Source organism: Gopherus evgoodei, chromosome 8, assembly GCF_007399415.2.
Source record: "Gopherus evgoodei ecotype Sinaloan lineage chromosome 8, rGopEvg1_v1.p, whole genome shotgun sequence".
Taxonomy (NCBI): domain Eukaryota; kingdom Metazoa; phylum Chordata; order Testudines; family Testudinidae; genus Gopherus; species Gopherus evgoodei.
This window is the reverse complement of record NC_044329.1, coordinates 42,083,662-42,095,092: the sequence shown is the minus strand read 5'-3', so window position 1 is coordinate 42,095,092 and position 11,431 is coordinate 42,083,662.

Below are 11,431 nucleotides of genomic sequence, written 5' to 3'. Positions count from 1 at the left end.
AACGCCTCCCAGCCAAATACACATTTGCAAATAAAGAAAACAAACATAAGCCTAACTCGCCTTATCTGCCTAGTACTCACTATTCTGAACTTATAAGAACCTGTATTGGAGAAATTGGAGAGAAACTTGGTTGCACATCTGGTCCCTCTGAGCCCCCAGAGTGAACAACCACCAAACGCTAACACCACACACAAAAACTACCCTCCCTCAAGATTTGAAAGTATCCTGTCTCCTGATTGGTCCTCTGGTCAGGTGACAGCCAGGCTCACTGAACTTATTAACCCTTTAGAGGCAAAAGAGACATGAAGTACTCCTGTTCTATTAACTCTTACTTATCTGTTTATGACACCCTGGAGATATGGTTAGGGGCTCCACGCATAGGGCCCTTGGAGATAGGGTTAGGAGTCCCACGGGTAGGGCCCCTGCAGCTAGGGTTTGGATCCCCGGGATATTGCCCCTGGAACAAGCGTTAGGGGCCTCACATCTAGGGCCCTTGGAGCTAGGGTTAGGGACCCCAGGAATGGGGCTCCTGGAACTAGGATTAGTGGTCCCACAGGTAGAGAACCTGGAGATAGGGTTAGGGGAACAAAGCGAAGGAACCCTGGAGCAAGGGTTTTGGGACCCATGTGTAGGTCCTCTGTAGCTACGGTTTGGGTCCCAGGGTAGGGCCCCTGTAGTAAGGGTTAAGGTCCCTACATGTAGGTCCTTCGAGCTAGGGTTAGGAGCCCCATGGGTAAGGACCCTGGAGCTAGGGTTAGGGGATCCACAAATGGGACTTCTGGAGCCAGGGTTAGGATCCCCATGGTAGGGCCTCTGGAGCTAGGGATAGGGGCCCCAATGATGGGGACCCTGGAGCTAGGGTTAGGGGTCCCAGGGATGGGGCTCCAGGAGCTAGGGTTAGGGACCCCACGGGTAGGGCCCCTGGAGCTTGGGTTCAGGGGCCCAGTCGTAGAGCCCCTGGAGCTGGGATTAGAGGTCCCACGAGTAAGGCCCCTGAAGCAAGGCTTAGAGGCCACAGGGATGGGGCCCCTGGAGCTAGGGCTAGGTTTCCCACGGGTAGGCCCCCTGGAGCTAGGGATAGGGTCCCAAGGCTAGGGCCCCTGGAGCTAGAGTTAGGGGCTGTACGGATAGGGTCCCTGGAGCTAAGGTTAGGGTACCCAAGGATTGGGGCCCTGGAGCTAGGGTTAGGGGTCCTAGGGATGGGGAACCAGGAGAAAGGTTTAGGGCCCCACGGGTATGGCCTCTGGATCTAGGGTTAGGGGCCCCATGGGTAGTGCCCCTGGAACTAGGGTTAGAGGCCACAGGGATGGGGCCCCTGGAGCTAGGGATCGGGCTCCCACGGGTAATGACTCTGTAGCTAGGGTTAGGGTCCCCATGGGTAGTGCCCCTGGAACTAGGATTAGAGGCCACAGGGATGGGGCCCCTGGAACTAGGGTTAGGGATACCAGGGGTGGGGCTGTCATAATATAATTCCCAATTCTGGACCTTAGCGTCCAAAATATGGGTATTAGCATGAAATTCCCTAAGCTTAATTACCAGCTTAGATTTGCTAGGCTGCCACCAATCGGGACTTATTTAGAGCGCCTGATAAACTCTGGTCTCCCCAAACCCTTCCCTGGGGACCCCCAGGACTCAGATTCCCTGAGTCTCACAACAAAAGGGAATAAACCATTTCCCTTCCCCCATCCTTTCTTCCTCCCAGCTTTTTCCTGCCCTGGGAACACTAGGAGATCGCCTGATTCAACTCCTTGAATCACCACTCCCTCCTCCCTTCTTCCCCGGAGAGAGATACACAGGTAAACGCTGAGAGCAGGTTTCCCTTCCCTCCTCCCCTTTCCTTTCTCCCACCAATTCCCTGGTGAGTGCAGACTCCCTTCCCTGGAGTTTTACAAAAGATAACCAGAAAAATCAATTAGATTCTAAACAAGAGGAAACTTTAATAAAAGAAGAAAAACATAAAGCTTGTCTCTGCACTTAGATAGTAAAAAGTTACAGGGTCTTTCAACTTATAAACAATAGAAAGAAACTTTCTCCAGCAGAAAAACAATTTAAGCTACTTCCAGCAAGTACGCATATGCAAATGAAAAAGAAAACAAATTAAAAGACTATGACCGCCTTTTCTACTTACAATTCTGAACAGATAAGAGACTATAGCAGGGAGATTGGCAGAAACCTGGTTCCACCTCTAGCCACGTCCAGGATTCAGAGAGAACAAAGCCAAACCCAAAACCCACAAAAAAAAGCTTCCCTCCCCGAGAGATTTGAAAGTAGCTTGTCTTCTTATTGGTCCTCTGATCCAGTGTTTGGGGTCCCTGTTTCTTAACCCTTTACAGGTAAGAGAGACATTAACCCTTAACTATCTGTTTATGACAGAGGCCCCTGGAGCTAGGGCTACGAGGCCCACGGTTAGTGCCCCTAGAGCTTGGGTTAGGGGTCCTAGGGGTGGGGCCCTTGGAACTAGGGTTAGGGGCCCCACGGGTAGAGCCCCTGGAGCTAGGTTTAGTGGCCCCAGGGATAGGACCCCTGAAAATAGGGTTAGGGGTTCAACGAGTAGGGTCCCTGGAGGCAGGGTGAGGGGCCCCATAGATAGGGCCCCTGGAGCTAGGGTTAGGGGACCTTTGGGTAGGGCACCTGGAGCTAGGGTTAGGGGCACCACTCGTAGGGCCTCTGGAGCTAGGCATAGGGGCCCCACGTGTAGGGGCCCTGGACCCAGAGTTAGAGGCCCCACGGGTAGGGCCCCTGGAGCTAGGGTTAGCGTTTCCAGGGGTGGGGTCCCTGGAACTAGGGTTAGGGGCCCCATGGGTATGGCCACTGGAGCTAGGGTTAGGGGCCCAATGAGTATGGCCCCTGGAGCTAGGGTTAGGGGCTCCATGGGTAAGGCCCCTGGAGTTAGGGTAAGGGGCCCCAGGGACAGGGCCCCTGGAGCTAGGGTAAGGAGTCCCAGGGCTGGGATCCCTAGAGATAGGGATATACTCCCTACGGGTTGGGCTACTGGGGCTAGCATTAGGGTCCAAAAGGGAATGGCCCCTGGATTTAGGGTTAGGGGTCCCAAGGGTTGGGCCCCAGAAACTAGGGTTAGGGGCCCTAGGGAGCCTCCCTTTGAACAAGGTATAGGGGTCCCATCAGTAAAGCCCCTGGAACTTGGATTACTTGTCCCACGGGTAGACTCCCTGGAGCTAGGGTTAGGGGCCCCACATATAAGGTACCTGGAGCTTGGGTTAGGGGCCCCACAGGAATGGCCTCTGGAGCTAGGGTTAGGGGCCCTACTGGTAAGGCCCCTGGAGATAGGGTTTGGGGCCCTAGGGACTGGGCCCTTGAGGTAGGGTTAGGGGTCCTAGGAGTGGGGACCCTGGAGCTAGGGTTAGGGCCCCCAGGGGTAGAGCCCTTGGAGCTAGGTTTAGCGGCCACAGGGATAGGGCCCCTGGATAGGGTTAGCAGACCCCGTGGGTAAGGCCTCTGGAGCTAGGATTATTGGCCCCACGGGTAGGGGCCTTGGAGCTAGGGCTAATGGCAACACGGGCAGGGCCCCTGGAGCTAGGGTTAGAGACCCCAGGGATGGGGCTCCTGGAATGAGGGTTTGGGACCCCACGGGTAGGGCCCCTTGAGCTAGAGTCAGGACCCCACGGGTATGGCCCCTGGAGCTAGGCATTGGGGCCAGAGGGGTAGGGCCCCTGAAGCAAGGGTTAGGGGTCTCACGGGTAGGACCTCTGGAGCTAGGGTTAGGGACCTCAGAGGCAGGGACCCTGCTGCTAGGGTTAGGGTCCGACGGGTAGGTCCCCCTGATCTAGGGTTAGGGGCCCTATTAGTAGTGCCCCTGTAGCTACAGTAATGGGTCCGACGGGTAGAGCCTCTCGAGCTAGGGTTAGGGGCCCCATTGGTACCTCCCCTGGAGGAAGGGATAGGGACCCCGCGGGTAGGCCCCCTGGAAGTAGCGTTAGTGGTACCACAGGTGATTGGTGATTGGATTTGTGGCGCCAGGGACTGGGCCCTTGAGATACGGTTAACGGTACCAGGAGTGGGGCCCCTGGAGCTAGGGTTAGGAGCCTGACAGGTAGAGCCCCTGGAGGTAGGGTTATGGGCTCCATGGGTAGGGCCCCTAGAGCGAGGGTTACGGGTCCCAGGGGTGGTGCCCCTGGAGCTAGGGTAAGGTGCCCGATGAGTATGGCCTCTGGAGTTAGGGTTAGGGTCCCCAGGGGTAGGGCCCCTAGATCTAGGGTTAGGGGTCCTACAGGTAGTGACTCTGGAGCTAGCGTTAGGGGCCCTAGGTGTAGGGCCCCTGCAGCTAGGGTTAGGGGCCCCATGGGAGGGACCCTGCAGGTAGGGTTAGAGGACCTACTGGTAGGGCTCCTGGAGCTACAGTTACGGGCCCCAGGGATGGGGCTCCTGGAGCTAAAAGTTAGGGGTCCCACGGGTGGCTCCCCTGGAGCTAGGGTTAAGGGCGCCACGGTTACAGCACCTGAAATTAGGGTTAGTGGTCCTACTGGTAGAGCCCCTGGAAATTTGGTTTGGTGCCCCACGCATAGGCCCACTGGAGCTAGGGTTAGGGGTCTCATGGATAGGGCACCTGGAGCTAGGGTTTGGGGCCCCACGGGTACAGCCGATGGAGCTGGTTTAGTGGCCCCAGGGATGGGGTCCCTGGAGCTAGGGTTGAGGTCTCAGGGTTGGGGCATCTGGAGCTAGGCTAAGGGGCCCGACGGGTAGGACACTGGGAGCTAGGGATTGGGGCCCCAGGGGTAGGGTTCCTGGAGCAAGGGTTAGGGTTCTCAGGGTTCGGGCCTATGGAGCTGGGCTTAGGGGTCCCACGGGTAAGGTCCCTGGAGCAAGGATTGGGGAACAAAGTTATAGGGCCCCTGGAGCTAGGGTAAGGGGTCCCATGGTTAGGGTCCCTGGATCTAAGGTTAGAGGCCCCAGGGATGGAGTCCCTGGAGCTAGGGTTAGGTGTCCCATTGGTGGGGCCCCTGGAGCTATCGTTATGTGCCCCATGGGTATGGCTCCTGCAAATAGCATTAAGGGCCCCACGTGCACGCCCCCTGGAGCCAGAGTAAGGGGTCATAAGGGTAGAGCCTCTTCAGCTAGGGTTAGGATACCCAAGGGTAGGGCCCTGGAGTTAGGGTTAGGGTCCCCAGGGATGGGGCCCCTCATGCTAGAGTTAGGGGTCCCAGGGATGGGGCCTCTGGAGCTAGGGTTAGGGGCCCAAAGGGTCGGTCCCCTGGAGCAAGGGATAGGGGCCCCAGTGGTAGGGCCCCTGGAGCTAGGGTTAGGTTTATCATGGGTAAGGCCTCTGGAGCCAGGTTTAGGGGCCCAACTGGTAGGGATTCTGCAGTTAGGGTTAGTGGTCCAACGGGTAGGGCCCCTGGAGCTAGGGTTTTTAGCCCCACAGGTAGGGCCACTGCAGCTAAGTTTAGGGGCTCCAGGGAAGGAGCCCCTGAGCTAGAGTTAGGGGCCCCAGTGGTAGGGACCCTGGAGCTAGTGCTAGGGATCTGAAGGTTAGGGCCCCTGGAGCGAGGGTTAGGGGCCCTATGGATAGGGTCCCTGGAGCAAGGGTTAGCGGCCCCACAGGTAGGGCTCCTGGCGCTAGTGTTAGGAGCCCCATGAGTAGGGCCCCTGGAGCTAGGGTTAGCGGCTGAGGTATGGGGCCACTGGAGTTAGGGTTAGGGGCCCCATGAGTATGGCCCCTGGCGCTAGTGCTATGAGCCCCAAGGGTAGGGGCCCTGCAGCTAGGGATAGGGGCCCAAGGGCTATGGCACCTGGAGTTAGGGTTAGAGAACACATGGGTATGGCCCCTGGAACTAGGGTTAGCTGCCCCAGCGGAAGGGCCCCTACACCTAGGGATAGGGGCCCCACGAGTATGGCCCCTGTACCAAGGTTAGGGGCCGCATGGTTAGGGCCCCAGGAACTAGGGTTAGGGGTTCCACAGGTAGAGCCACTGGAGATATGGTTAGGGATCCCATGCTTAGGGCCCCTGGAGATAAAGTTAGGGGTTCCACAGGTAGGGCTCCTGCAGTTAGGGTTTGGGTCCCAGGGTTAGGGCCCCTGGAGCAATGAGTAGGGACCCAAAATGTAGGGTCAATGGAGCCAGGGTTAGCGGACCCAGGAATGGGGCTCCTGGAGCTAGGGTTAGGGGCCCCACAGGTAGGGCCCTTAAAGCCAGGGTTAAGTGCCCCATGGGGAGGGCCCCTGGAGCTAGGGTTAGGGGCCCCACAGGTAGGGCCCCTGGAGCTAAGGTTAGGGGCCCCACGAGTATAGCCCCTGGTGATAGAGTGAGGGGCCCAAGGGGTAGGGCCCCTGGAGGTAGGGTTATGTATCCCACAGATAGAGCCTCTGGAGCTAGCATTAGGGGCCCCACGGGTAGGAACCCTGCAGCTAGGGTTAGATGTCCCACAGGTAGGGCTAGGGTTACGGCCCCAAGGGTAGGGCCCCTGGAGCTACGGTTAGGGGAACCAGGGGTAGGGTCCCTGGAGCTAGGGTTACGGGCATCACTGGTAGGGCCCATGGAGCTAGGGTTAGGGGACCCACGGGTAGGGCCTCTGGAGCTAGGGTTAGAGGCCCCATGGGTAGGGCACCTGGAGCTAGGGTTATTGGCGCCAGGGATGGGGCCCCTGGAGCTAGGGTTAGGGGTCCCAGGGGTGGAGCCCCTGGAAATAGGGTTACAGGCCTGGAGCCCCTGGAGGTTGGGTTACAGGATTGGACCCCTGGAGCTAGGGTTTGGAGCCCCCAGGGTAGGGCCCCTAGAGCTAGGATTAGGGGTCCCATGGGTAGGGACTCTCTAGCTAAGGTTAGGGGTCCAACAGGTAGGGCCACTGGAACTAGGGTTAGGGGACCCACCGGTAGGGCCCCTTGAGCTAGGATTAGAGGCCCCAGGGATGGGACCCCTGGAGCTAGGGTTAGGGGTCTCAGGGGTGGGGTCCCCTGAGTTAAGGATAGGGGTCCAGTGGATAAGTCCTCTTCAGTCAGCTGCAGCGGCACAGGAGGCGGCGAACAGAGCGGCTAACAGGGGAGTTTCAGTGGGAGTGCTGTTGGAGGAGCAGGTTTTTGTGGTTTTTGTAGTTTGTGGTGTTTGTGTGTGAGTGAGTGTGTGTGCTGGGAGCGAGGCTGAGCCCTGAGTTGGGGGCGGGGCTTACCTGATTAGGGGTCCTATATAAGGAGTCAGGCACTCAGGCAGCGGCACAGGAGCCGGCCAACAGAGCGGCTAACAGGGAAGTTTCAGTGGGAGTTTCCAGGGGGAGGTTACAGGGGAGACCAAGGCAGAGGAACCAGGAAGGCAGACTAGGGAAGAGGCAGGGGTCTGCCAGCAGCCCAACACTTGTTGGTGGCCTGTGGTGTGGTGTGAGGCATGGATTGCCAGGCACAGAGTTGGAGCGCTACGATGGAGGCAGAGGTAGCAGGTGCAGACACACTGAGGATGACCGGATGCGGTAGCTGCGGCATGTACATGGTCCTAGAGGGAGCACCTGAAAGGAGTTTCATCTGCATGAAGTGCCGCCTGATAGAGCTGCTGGAGGAAAAGGTAAGGGGACTGGAGATGCAAGTGGAAACTCTGGCTGAGTTTAGAAGGGGATTCGAGCAGTTGATGGAACACAGACATGATGAGGCACAGGGGACGAGCTCAGACGAGCGGATAGAAGCAGGACCAAAGGACTCTGAGGAGGGGCTGCTGGGTGAGGAAAGTGGACGGTGGAAGCATGTGACTAGGAGAACCAGGCAGAGGAAAAGACGGGCCAGCGATGGAGAAATAGAACTCAGGAACAGGTTTGCTGAGTTGGGAAATGAAGATGGAGCACAGCAGGCTGCTGAAGGACAAAGGGCGAGGAAGAAGAGGCGAGCAGCTAGTCCTGCAGAAGGAGGGGAGGAGTCGATGGAGGCGACACCAAGTATGAGCCCTAGGAGGACTGTAAGGGCGAATACAAATCAAAAGGAATTGCGACCACCTGCTGTGGGGGATAGACCACAGAATCGCACTGTCGCCAGGAAAAGGCAAGTCTACGTGATTGGAGACTCTTTACTGAGAAGAGTGGATAGGCCTGTAACTAGGCCTGATCGGGAGAACAGAAGGGTGTGCTGTCTGCCAGGGGTTAAGATACAGGATGTGGACCTGAGTCTGAATACGATCTTAGCGGGAGCGGGAAAGAATCCGTTGATTGTGCTTCATGTGGGAACGAATGATACGGCTAGTTACTCGCTGGACTGTATCAAGGAGGACTATGCCAGACTGGGGAAGAGGCTCAAAGACATCGAGGCTCAGGTGATCTTCAGTGGGATTCTGCCGGTTCCTAGAGCGGGGCGACGAAGGAGTGACAAGATTATGGCGATCAACAGATGGCTTAGGGAGTGGTGTTATAAGGAGGGCTTTGGGATGTACGGTCACTGGGAAGCGTTTACGGATAGACGACTGTTCGCTCAGGATGGACTTCATCTAAGCAAGGAGGGAAATAGAATTCTAGGATGGAGACTCGCCAACCTCATCAAGAGAGCTTTAAACTAGGAAGTTGGGGGAGATGGTTGGGAGATGTTCGGGAGATCTCCACGCCGGAATATAACCTGGAGAGGAAAGTAAACAAAGTGAGAGGGGATACCCTTGCGGTCCCAAGAACTGATCCAAGGAGGAATAGTGGAGAAACCAGAGTAACGGGTGATGCTGGTGGTAAAAGGTCTCTGCACGATGGGGGAAAGAATGTCACTGACGCCAAACGCCGAAAATTAAAAGGTCTGTACACTAATGCGAGGAGTCTAGGTAACAAGATGGAGGAACTGGAGTTACTGGTGCAGGAAGTGAAACCGGATATTATAGGGATAACTGAAACCTGGTGGAATAGTACTCATGACTGGAGCACGGGTATTGAAGGCTATGTGCTGTTTAGAAAAGACAGGAAGAAAGGCAAAGGTGGTGGAGTAGCCTTGTACATCAATGATGAAATTAACTGTAGCGAAATAAGAAGCGATGGAATGGATAAGACAGAGTCTGTCTGGGCAAAAATCACACTGGGTAAAAAAGCAACTAGAGCTTCCCCTGAGATAGTGCTTGGCGTGTGCTACAGACCACCGGGATCTGATTGGGATATGGATAGAGACCTCTTTAATGTCTTTAATGAAGTAAACACAAAGGGGAAATGTGTGATTATGGGGGACTTCAACTTCCCGGATATAGACTGGAGAACGAGTACTTGCAAGAATAATAGGGGTCAGATTTTTCTGGATGTGATAGCGGATGGATTTCTTCATCAAGTAGTTGAAGTACCTACGAGAGGAGATGCCATTTTAGATTTGGTGTTGGTGAGCAGTGAGGACCTCGTAGAAGAAATGGTGGTAGGGGACAACCTTGATTCGAGTGATCATGAGCTGATTCAGTTCAAACTAGACGGAAGGATAAACAAATGTAGATCTGGGATTAGGGTTTTTGACTTCTCGAGGGCTAATTTTAAAGAGTTAAGGAAATTAGTTAGGGAAGTGGATTGGACGGAGGAATTAGTGGATTTAAATGCGGAAGAGGCCTGGAATTACTTTAAGTCGCAGCTGCGGAGACTGTCGGAAGCCTGCATCCCGAGAAAGGGGAAAAAAACCATGGGCAGGAGTTGTAGGCCAAACTGGATGAGCAAGCAACTCAGAGAGGGGATTAGACAAAAGCAGAAAGCTTACAGGGAGTGGAAGAAAGGCAGGATCAGTAAGGAAAGCTACCTTGGTGAGGTCAGAACGTGTAGGGATAAAGTGAGGAAGGCTAAAAGCCGCATTGAACTGGACCTTGCAAAGGGAATCAAAACCAATAGTAAAAGGTTCTACAGCCACATAAATAAGAAGAAAACAAAGAAAGAAGAAGTGGGGCCGCTATACACTGAGGATGGAATGGAGGTTAAGGATAACCTAGGCATGGCCCAACATCTAAACAAGTACTTTGCTTCAGTTTTTAATAAGACTAGTGAGGAACCTTGCGATGATGGAGGGATGCTAAACGGGAATGTGGATATGGAAGTGGATATTACCGTAACTGAGGTAGAGGCCGTACTTGAACAGCTCGATGGGACGAAGTCGGAGGGCCCGGTCAATCTCCATCCGAGGATATTAAAGGAACTGGCGCGTGAAATTGCGAGCCCGTTAGCGAGAATTTTTAAGCAATCGATAAACTCGGGGGTTGTGCCGTATGACTGGAGGATTGCTAATGTAGTTCCTATTTTTAAGAAAGGGAATAATAGTGATCCGGGTAATTATAGGCCTGTTAGCTTGACGTCTGTAGTATGCAAGGTCTTGGAAAAAATTTTAAGGGAGAAAGTAGTTAAGGACATAGAGGTCAATGGTAATTGGGACGAATTGCAACACGGATTTAGTAAAGGTAGATCGTGTCAAACCAATCTGATCTCCTTCTTTGAGAAGGTGACGGATTACTTAGATAAAGGAAATGCGGTAGATATAATTTACGTAGATTTCAGTAAGGCGTTCGACACGGTTCCGCACGGGGAACTGTTAGTCAAATTGGAAAAGATGGGAATGAATATGAAAGTTGTAAGTTGGATAAGGAACTGGTTAAAGGGGAGACTCCAGAGGGTCGTATTGAAAGGTGAATTGTCAGGCTGGAAGGAGGTCACTAGTGGAGTCCCTCAAGGATCGGTTTTGGGACCGATCTTATTTAACCTTTTTATTACTGACCTTGGCACAAAGAGCGGGAATGTGCTAATAAAGTTTGCGGATGACACGAAGCTGGGGGGTATTGCTAACACGGAGAAGGACAGGGATACTATTCAGGAAGATCTGAACCACCTTGTAAACTGGAGTAATAGAAATAGGATGAAATACAATAGTGAAAAGTGCAAGGTTATGCATTTAGGAATTAATAATAAGAATTTTGGATATATGTTGGGGGCGCATCAGTTGGAAGCGACGGAGGAGGAGAAGGACCTTGGGGTACTGGTTGATAGCAGGATGACTATGAGTCGCCAATGTGATACGGCTGTTAAAAAAGCAAATGCGATTTTGGGATGCATCAGGCGGGGTATTTCCTGCAAGGATAAGGAAGTGTTAGTACCGTTATACAAGGCATTGGTGAGACCCCATCTGGAATACTGTGTGCAGTTCTGGTGTCCCATGTTCAAGAAGGATGAATTCAAACTGGAACAGGTTCAGAGACGGGCTACAAGGATGATCCGAGGAATGGAAAAACTGCCTTATGAAAGGAGACTCAAAGAGCTTGGCTTGTTTAGCCTGGCCAAAAGAAGGCTGCAGGGGGATATGCTTGCTCTATATAAATATATCAGGGGGGTTAACGTTAGGGAGGGAGAGGAATTATTTAAGTTTAGTACTAATGTAGGCACGAGGACGAATGGGTATAAACTGGATATTAGGAAGTTTAGACTTGAAATTAGACGAAGGTTTCTAACCATTAGGGGAGTGAAGTTCTGGAACAGCCTTCCGAGGGAAGTAGTGGGGGCAAAAGACTTTCCTGGCG